General features: G+C 36.0%; 1 protein-coding gene across 1 annotated transcript in view; it reads left to right on the plus strand.

The window, feature by feature from the left end:
• Window positions 1-142: 142 nt before the first annotated feature.
• Window positions 143-9,773, plus strand: part of LOC108760906 (protein embryonic gonad) — a 38,119-nt gene continuing 28,488 nt past the window's right edge. The window contains exon 1 of the mRNA XM_018507182.1: window positions 143-838. The gene's annotated coding sequence lies outside the window, so the exon portion shown is untranslated. The remainder of the gene's footprint in view (window positions 839-9,773) is intronic.

The raw sequence follows: 9,773 nt of genomic DNA on the forward strand, positions 1-9,773 counted from the left end.
CTGCCTAGGTACCGGGAACTGGTGCACACTGATTGGTCGACCGATCGGGCCCGGGCTGGAGCCGTTGGCGGGCCCAGGCACAGGCGTGAACCGATGGGTAAGAACAGCTCCCCAGATGGCTCTTACTATACGAAGGAAAATCGTTCCTTCGGTACGGCACGGTTCTCCTCAGGCGCTTCGATGCAGTCAAACAGGTCTGAGCGATCGTACAGCACCAGTCCTTTCTCGTCCATCGTCGTAGTCGCACCGTCACACGTGCACATATAAGAAAGACAGAAGGAGAGGGGGGAGAGAAAGAGAGAGAAAGAGAGATCAAGAGTATACAAAGGCGATCACGAACAGCGACCGAGAAGGAAAAGAGGTGAAGGAAAAAATCGCGAGGAAACAGCGGGGGAAGTAGAAAAGAAGGAGGAGAGAGAGAGAGAGAAAAAGAATAAAATAAATATCGGACGAGGAAGTGTTGTGAATTACGATCAATTGAAATGGTACAGTCGACGGAATTAAAACGAGTTGCATGGCACCGACAGTAACAGTCCGTACAGAACGAGATTGATCGAGTACAACGAAGCTTTCAAGAAGATCACCGGCCGTTACGCGGAAGAAACGACTTTCTTCGAATTCAAGCGTTAAATAATTGGAGGAATATGTGATCGAAGATAAGGTATAATCGGTAACAATAAAAGTAAATAAAACGTTTCCTGGGAACGAGAGATATGATGTGTAACATATGATAGCGGACTGAAACAGTTGCTTCGGCAAGAACATTATTCTTATTTGTTGACTAGTGATCCGAGAACGGGACTGATATTTGCGTGGATTTCCAGTTTATTTAAGTGAGGTGAGTCATTTTACTTTACACATTTAGATAGTTTACAGAATTACTATTAATGATGTTTTAATGTATCGCATTAATAATTAATAATGTATTAATCTTCTGTCATTACACCCCACTAATCAGTATTATTGCCATGAACTTTTCATTATGGTTATTTTACATGGTATCTTCTGAAAATAAAAATATCAATAAACATCATTAATACGGATAAATGTCGATGAACTTATATTTGAATCTTCCAATGTACATCGCGTCAGGCATTAAAGTCTCCGATTCTTGATTTCATATCTATTTATTACGAAATTGCGGAATTTGTGGAAGCAGCGTTGCAATAAAATTCTTAATATAAATTTCTTTTCTTTCGCGAATGATAAATATAAACATCATTTATTATACACTAGGAAAAAAATTTAGTACTTTGCTATACTAAAATTTAGTATAGCAAAGCTGCTTGAGGCATTTTTTAACAGCAACAAAACATTTCGTTTATGTAATAAAAAATTTAGTTGCTTCTAAGAAATTCATTTCCTGCTAAATAACAAAAATATTTATTTATACCAGTTAAACAATTTAATTCCATAAATAATCGCATAAAATCACAGTTGTCTAATACATCTTAATTCCCCTTCAGACTTGATTTTACTGAAATCATGTTAAAAAATAGTTTTAATATAATTAAAAGGCATTTTAATAAGTAATTTATACTAACCAAATAATTTTTTTCAAAATTTTAACTATTTTTTCAACATACCTATACATTATTACGTACATCTGATCGCAGATAATATTGATAGAATTAAATAATTTCAACGGACAATGTCTTTAAACGTGATATACATTACAATATATATACGTATATAGGGTCTAAAGTAAACCGAAAATTTTTGCTTGGTACATTTCAATCAAATTTTTGTTGGTATAGCAAAATTTTAGTTCATAGAACAAAACATTTTTGCCCAAAACATTTATTACTTTCATAATAGAATTAAGTTATATTAAATCGTTAAGTCTATTACGAAAGAAATAATTTTTCAAAGTATATTGCGAAACAGAAAATCGTAAAATTTATGTATGCTTTTGCTCTTTTTCTGTTTCATAAATTTTTTAATTTACATTAACCCTTACCGTACTAATATGGGTAACTAGTGGCCGAGCGATTCCTGCTCAAGTTTCTTTGAGTCTTTCGGTAATTATAAATTATACTACATTTTATTATTTTCCAAAATAAAGAGTCAATATTTATTCTAGAAAGTTGAAAGTATGTTGGTGAATTTTTAGAGATTTTTTTTATTATTTTAAAGAGGTAAAAAAACGAAGAGATTTGAAGTGACCCTTGATGGTATGGATGAGGCACCAAATTGTAGATAGTACGGTAAGAGTTAATTGTCATTTATGTATGTAATACTGAATATTCAAAATGCGAATTCGTCAATTCCGAGGAAGCTCCTTTGCCTTACGCACTTTCGCGATCGTCCGAGGAGGGGGCAAATAGAAGGGCCTTCTCCCCAATGTGCGATCTCACGTGCGGTTAGTCGAGGTTAGTCGTCATCAAATGAAAACATTATTCTTACCCCTCGTCTCCGCCTGTTGCTATAATATTTGCCTACTGCTAGCCAGTACCGTAATTCGGCAACATAAAAGGTCCCAAGAGCGACGACGTCTTGCCCGCGTGCGTACGTTCTGCGTACGTGTCGTACCGTACAGGAGCGAGAGAGACGGCCGTTACAATTATTATGCATAAGACCGTCGGCGAGGCTCTCCCATGTCAAAATATATTTATTGCTTGCCGTAATATATATATCCCTTGCCCGCGCCCATACCCTTGCCCCCTGCTCTTTACGTCGACCGCGGTGTGTCAGCCACCTTTGTTACCCTTTCATACGGTTATTACCCACTTGTATATCCGGCGAGCTCTATGCTCAAGAGAGGTCCGAGAAGAGAATCGCGCATCTTCTCTCCCTCTTTCTTCAATCTCCCCTCCCCCTCTCTCTCCCCCCTTTCTCTCTTTCTCTCTGTCGTCTTCGATCTTTCTCCCGCTCCGATTCATCGCTCATGCACGTGCACGCGTACACTCGCGCGACGAGTTGCGTGCGTGTGCTCAGGGACGCATCTTCATTTCGGTAAGTCAAACATGAGAGTTAGGAAGAACATCGATGTGTATGTGTATTGTGTGTTCTAGCAAAAAGAGAATAAATAGCGTAAACAGATTCGCAATAGGATATTCAATAGGAGTTAAGCTGTAACTTTTTCAATGCCACGTTATTTATTACAAAACTTCTATATTAATTCCGTCATCGAATTAAAAAAATATTTTAATATAATTAATATTATTTAATTCTTAACGCGAGAATCTTTGACTGCAAATATTAAAATAAGAACTGAATTTTTAGTAATTTTTTAACGCTTCACAGAAATTAAAGCAGTCTCCCATTTCCATATGGAACAAGCTGAATTGAATAACATTCTAACCAATTTCTTAAATTTTAAAACATAGAAAAATCTATATGTACAAATTATTTCTTTTTACGTTATTTATATTTATCATTGTTACATAAAAAAATGTGTACAATTGCTGAAATATCCCATCGCGTCATCTCTGATCTAGTGATACGCAAAGATTAGATTTGCATGATTTTAGTGCAACCGGCGTCGCAAATCTTTTATGCATGCCGACCTAAGCGTCGTGTCGCGTCTCATTTGCATATTAACCCCTTCCGGCGTGGCTCGTCGCCGTCACGGGGTCGTGATCTGACTTAACGCCTTTTTGCCGCCACTACACTGCTACCCTTTACAAGTCATGCGGGAAGTACCGAGAGTCGTGACAAATACGCGTATTATCTTTTTTTGTCCGATTCCGAATGGAGCCTAAGACCCTGACCTAACCGTGGCGGTAAAGTGTAAATGAAATACTCGATTAAAGATTCTGCATTCTCAAATCCAACTCTCTCACATGGCAGTCACGTCGTATGATCTGTAAAAAAATACTTGAATTCTGATTTTTTTCATTGCGACACTGAATTGTCATTTTTGCAACTTAGCAATTTTTTAAAATAAATCAGATGAGATTAGAAAAAGACGAAAATAACCGAGTTTTAGAACACGATAGGTATGCTAGAAGTTAGGATATTTTCATAGAACAGACATAGTGAAACTGTGCACGAGCAAGAATTAAGTGAAACGTGCGAATGCGTGGAAATGTTTCTCTCTTTATCTTATCTGGATCGTTTAAAAGGCGCGTTTAACGGCGTCCACGCAAATTACCCGTTACTTTTCTAATCTAAATCGATGCTCTTTGTTCACTTGGCGATAACTCGTGAATTACACCGATCTACACTTGGTTTCGCTTCCGTTAGAATGACAACGTGCCTACGGAAGGCGACCGCCTTGAGTAGACGATCCGATCGTCTTATCGTGTACACCGTGAAACTCGTTGCGGACGAGAGCAAAAGATAATCACAGATATATATTCTCGAGTACTGTGCTTACGTCTTGAACTGGTAAAGCAGTTGCCTCGAGTCAGACTTACAACGAGATTATTCCTTCTCGAATAGTTATTTCTACACGGAAGCACGAATTTGCTGAAATATATAAAAATTTAGCTAAATACAGATCTGAAAATAATTTTGTTGGAAAATAATTACGTAGGAATCTCAGACATGATAAACAATTCTGCAAGATATTTTAAAATTCCAGCAATTAGTTGGAACGTTTTACGTAATTATTTTGATAATCCAACACAATTATTTTCAAATTTTCGAATTTTCTGTATACCTAGTTAAATTTTTACCTTTGCTCACCAATTTTTTTAGTAAAACCATCCTTTCCATATATGGACATTAAAAAATTATTAAAATTATTAAATAAAATATAATAAATACATTATTATATTTGGCGCAAATCGTTTCACAATTAAAAAATTTTTTTCTTTTATCTTTATGTAAAAAATCTATAGAGTATTATCTCTCTCTCAATCTTTATTTAACTATAAATCGTCAAAGAGAACATTGAAAATTGAGATATAATGTTGGAGTATCAGAAATACTCCACGCGAGTGATCACATTAAAAAAATCACGCGAGTAAAGTAGGTCAATATTTACGGGATTCTAGATAAAATCTCCATTCTATAAAATTTTAACGACTAAAATTTAACGGATTTCTGAGCATTATCGCTTAAATTGTGCATTCCTATTAAGTTAATATCGAGAACTTCAGAGATTTCGTCAACGAGATATAAAATTTTAAATGTCACTTTCGTGGAAATCGCACTTATATCGCAGCTTGCACGCGGCTACGAGAGTATATATGCACGCATGCACACGTGCAAAATCTTTCCGATGCTCTTTCGGTTTGCGATACTGCCGGCGTCGTTACAGGACCGTGCCTTCGGCCTTTTATGAGATTATAAATCAATGGTAGCGCGCTTAATCGCCAAATAAAGGGAGATTAAATTGCGCCGGCGAGGCATACCGGTCTCGTGCGTCTTGGAGTAAGCAGAAGCAGATATAAAACCTGGAGCTTTTATATATTCGAAGGGACCCTCCATTATAATACGCGGTTATTTAACGAGTTCTGACTTGACGATTGTTCATTCTTATTTCAAGAGAAATTGTACATTTATTTAAATATTGCTTGTGAATGTTAATGATTAAATATTTAACGTTAAACATGTAATAAAGGGTTGGTTACAAGAAAGAAGATTGAGAAAGAAGGTTACAAGAAAAGAAACATTGTTTCGCTGCACGTTTTCGTTCAAATGACTTATTTAATATCGTGATACGTTTTTTTTTCCGCCTAGACGTTAAGGAATTATAATACAACATGTTTTTGGACTTGCAGAAAAGTCCTGAATAAGTAAATTATCACATGTATCACGATCTAGATGACCATGCACGATCTCGTCAATCACGCAACATGTCTGACAAAACGCAACGCGAATGTAAATCACTGCTTATTGTTAGTCACAATTGCGTGCAATATGCTTCTTTGAATATACATAAAATACGCGCGTATACACTCTTCATTGTTTAAGTGTTACTGTTCTCGTATTTCACGAAAACATATTTATGGTTGAGCTTTTCCGCGTTAATTCATTCCTTATCGCACGTACAGTGCACAATTCAAAGTATGATGACACAACGATTGGTTTTCCTGTCGAAGTTGACCACGGATTTTTTTTCCTCCAAGTTGCTCGACCGCTCGTAACGTTATATATTCATTTGGCGCTTCGGAACGTGCGCGAAACGCATCGCGTCTTCGTGGAAGCAGCTGCTCTCGGCTAGAGCTCTGGCACATGTGCAGTCATATGCACGAGGGCATAACGCGGGCATAACGAATCACAGTACTTCCGAGAGGAGCACCCATCACAATTCCCACAAGTGCGAGAGGGTCGCGCGCGGCGACCGTTCTCGATTGACTCTCGAGTGGCGGACGCAAAATCGCTGTTAAAAATCGGATCGGTCACGGCTCGAGGATGCAGACAATGTCATCTTATACGACGTGGCTACCTGCGCCATAGCGTTTATGCGCTTCGCGCTCCTCGATGGGATGAACTCGCTCTAACATGAGGCTAAACTGTCGCGATAAATGATACTCTGGAAGGTTATTAATTGTCTTTGGTTCCCGACCGGGCGCATTGTGGATCGCGAAAACATATTAACCGAAAAGGAACTCCACTGCCTACCTTGCCATATGCTCGCGGGCAAGCGACTGTATATATACAGGGTGTGATAAAAAATCATTCGCTGCCAAAGGTTCTTTATAAGAAACGGAAGATTTGAAGGCGACTTATTGTTAAAGATTTCATTTTTCTTTTTTCTCTTTTTCAGTAAAATTTGATATCTTGAGTTGGATTTAAATCTCTTACAAATAAAGCTCTTACTTAGATTTTTTAAATTTTTATTTATCCATAAAATTTAAAACACTAAAAGTTTTAATATTTAATGTAATTTGTTTCTGTCTGATTTAAAATTATGTATTACCTTCATATAGTTATTACGACTAATGGTTATTGTTGTATTGTTTGTATAGCTGTTTTTGTAAAAGAGCGCCGCTTTCTACACCCTATATACTGGCGGATCGATACATCTGTATATACTCCCGTTTAAAATGTGCAAGCCGATGCACAAGATCATTTTTCAAGGATTCGATCGACACATCTATGAATGAGCGACTACCATCCATCAAAGGGATCGTTAAAAACGCATCGACACCATTACAAATTGCATTCTGCTTCGTTTCTAGAGCTTTTCCACCAATACAATGTATTCTGCATCGTTTCTAAGGCTTTTCCTTTAATGCATTTTATAATATGACAAACTGCATTCTCTTCCTCTTGATCATATATATATGTAGGTATGTAGTAAAGATGATAAATTATAGGTATTTGCAAAAATTCCAAGTAAAGTAATTTTATCCAATATGGCTTTAAGCTTTGCAATTTTTGTTGAGTCCAACATTAAAAACTGGTGGTCAAAGTAGAACACATTTCTGAACATTAATTGAAAATATAAAACATTTTCAATAATTACATGGGTGCGGTAAAGCTTTAACTATCCAGGTATCTTATACAGCAAGTAAGCCATTTTGGACACAATTACCCTAATTTTTTTCTTCGTTACGAATAATGATAATTGATCTAATTTACTAACAATTAATAACACTAGACATAAAATTGCATTCAGTACAAAATCTACGCAGAATTTACACTTAAAAGAGATTTTATTTAAACTCGCTGAAACATTTTTCCATACAGAAAGAACGATTTTACTGGAGTATCTAAACATTTAGCTGGATACAAATATGAAAATAATTTTGTTGAACATGTCAAAATAAATTAATATGTAGAACGCTTAAACATTGATGACAATGTTGCAAAAAGTTGTAACATTCTGTAAGCAACCAGATTGAGCGTTCTACATTATTTTCAGTATTAAAATTATTTTCAGATCTGTATTTAATACTAAATTTTTAGATACTTCAGCAGTACCGTTCTTTCCAAACAAGAATATTTTTTTCAAATTAGCTTTTAAAACAAAGAGTTTTATTATTTAACATAAACTGACATACAATTTCTGCGAAAAAGAATATTTTACAGGTTGTTTATGAAGTTTCGTTTAGACCATCTAAAAAGTGATTAAAAACTTTCCGTCCTGTATATTGTTCATGCTTGGTGAGAGAACCAGTTTTCTTGAAGTCTTTTTTCATCGCTCATCTCCATAGTTTTGCCGAAGACTTCCTATTCATGTGTGTTCGCGCAAGATCCTGTTTATTTTATGTAATCCGGTAATAGTCGATTATATACGCCGTATGCATTTATTTGAGTGTAATCCTTCCGCGCATAATTAAGCGCCGATAACATCGAGATGAGGAACTTTCGTGCACAAATGCGTGCGCGCGCGAGTGTACTCGACGCGTATCTTGGGTGATATATCGACTCCTTCTTTCAAGTAGATTCATTGACTCATTAACGCACTGAGAAAAATCGCCGGCCGTATATCACGACCCGGACAGTAATCAAGTGCTCATTCTTAACGCGCTGTGTAATAAATATGTGAATTAATACACCTCCGATTAATTATATCGCGCAAACTGCGTTTCTAATGTGTACTCTCGTTGCCGCGAAGAATTATAACGGCGGACGCGCCTGCGAATGTCATGGAAAAATGATTATACCCAGTTTGCGCAAAGTGTCCTGTAAACGAGATTCCTCGGATGGTATATTAGAAAGTATCCCGAATTAGCATCTTCAAACGTAAGCGATCGCCGTTTATGTATCTTCGTAGAAGATGTGTAGTCGAAGAATATGTGTAGTGTACTGAAAGTTATCCACGTTCTTTAATTCTCCGAAGCTGACAGTGGGACTATTAGACCCACTTAATTATAAATATCTTTGTCAAAAATGTCAAACAATCCAATTTTCTTTATGTTACATCTCCAAAAATTTAGATTCTTTTCTTATTAAAATACTTATTCTTTTTTGGTTTTTTTTTCTTGAAATTAATAAATATATTTTAATTAATATAAATTAAATTAAGGTTTCATGTATCCAGCATCAGTAATTGTATTATAGATTGGCTCAAGGAAGTTAAACTAAAATTAAAAGGCTAAGCTGCAAAAAGAATCAGATATAAAGAAACATTATAAACTATTTGTCTTGATGATAATCATCGTTGTATTGACGAGGATGATGCTACTAATTTTATCATTCTATATCTCTCTTCATCAAACAATTTTTCTTCCTCTGGCAGCAACTGTCGCAAGTGATCGAGATGCTTTCGTAATCTTTTCATTTCTTCTTATGTCGCTTGTACCTCGCGCTCGTGACCCATATGAATCACATGCGCTTTTTACTACTAGTCATCGTTCATATCCTGATACGAGAACTTCGCACTGATGTGAACTAGTTCGAGGTTCAAGAAAATTATTTGTCACAATATAGAAAACACATTACGTAATTAGTTTCATTTATATTTTATCTTCAAAAAGATAGTAACTTAACACTATTAAAGAAAAGAAAAAACTCAGTTACCCAAGTGAAAATATACCAGTGAGATACTGGCCCAGTACAAATTTTCAATATTGAGTACCGGCGCGATACTAAATACCAGTACTGGTATAGTACTGGTAAAACACTGGGGTGATAGCAATGGGCCAAGGTTTTGAATACAGTAGGGGAGAGAGTGGTCTAAATCGGACCCGTGTTCCAAATAGGACCTTTTTAATTTAAATGAATACGGTTAAGTAGATTTGCGTACTATTTATAATGTAAAGTCCTTATAAGACACCGAACATGTGATAGCAGTTTGACAGTTCTCTGTCATAACATTCATAAAATAGACGAAAATATGTATTTTCAACCACCGTGCGAAAATTTTTTTAAAAAAGAAAATCCTTGTAAATCATTATTTAAAAGGTGTTAAAAATTTGAAAAGTAATTGA

The sequence above is a fragment of the Trachymyrmex cornetzi genome, unplaced genomic scaffold, assembly GCF_001594075.2.
Source record: "Trachymyrmex cornetzi isolate Tcor2-1 unplaced genomic scaffold, Tcor1.1 scaffold230, whole genome shotgun sequence".
NCBI lineage: Eukaryota > Metazoa > Arthropoda > Insecta > Hymenoptera > Formicidae > Trachymyrmex > Trachymyrmex cornetzi.